At 40.0% G+C, this 782-nt stretch overlaps 1 pseudogene; it reads left to right on the top strand.

Moving 5' to 3' along the window:
• Positions 1-361, top strand: LOC123521819 (annotated as a pseudogene).
• Positions 362-782: the final 421 nt, after the last annotated feature.

Raw genomic sequence — 782 nt, 5'->3', positions numbered from 1 at the left:
ATGTGTGGAGACTGGGTGCAGAAGGGAGATCCTAACCCGGGTAGCACCTGCGTGGAGAGTGGATTTTTCTGGTTGAACTTTATAGGCTCCACTGTGTGTAACAGAAGAGATTTTATGATGATTATGAGCAAGTCCTTCAACGAGGAAGATGGCAAGAGAATGTGTTACCTTTGCCCATCTGTATAATAATTGTTATCACTTAGTTACCAAACCTGAGTGTACATTCGGTATCATAGATGAATTTCAGGAGTGTACCATGCTGTGTCTGTTATGTAGCAAAGCCTAAGATACTATTACTGTTCTTCCTGATGACACACAACATCCGTATTTTTCTACGGATGCTTCTGCAGCCCTGTTGTAACCAAATAGCGTTCATTTGCAATCAACAAGCCTGATGATTTGTATGACTATGTAGTCAAATTTTTTACTTTTTTGTTTGTTAGTTTAGATTATTCTAGTTTTGAGATAAAAAGCCATTTAGGGAATTTCCGCTCTCCAGGACTGAGTTCTTCCTGAGTTCCCAATTCACACCAGAGTCAAAGCATCATTATTAGAAGCTTTGTAGCTAGAAAATAACCCGTATGGGAGCCTCTGTAGCATCCAGATCCTAGATCTGGGACAAGAAACATCCCAGATACGCCTGGAGCACAAACTAAGGAAGTGCTAAAAAAAACCATCAGTGATTGAAGGTATGTCAAAGGGGCCAAGAATCAACTAAAAGAGTTCCTAGAGGCCAAAGATGGAACAATTTGTGCAACAGAATAAGGTGATAGTGAATTATA

The sequence above is a fragment of the Echinops telfairi genome, unplaced genomic scaffold, assembly GCF_000313985.2.
Source record: "Echinops telfairi isolate 266 unplaced genomic scaffold, ASM31398v2 ScPeMD7_70;HRSCAF=299, whole genome shotgun sequence".
NCBI classification, from domain to species: Eukaryota; Metazoa; Chordata; class Mammalia; order Afrosoricida; family Tenrecidae; genus Echinops; species Echinops telfairi.
This window is presented reverse-complemented; position numbering and strand designations above follow the sequence as displayed.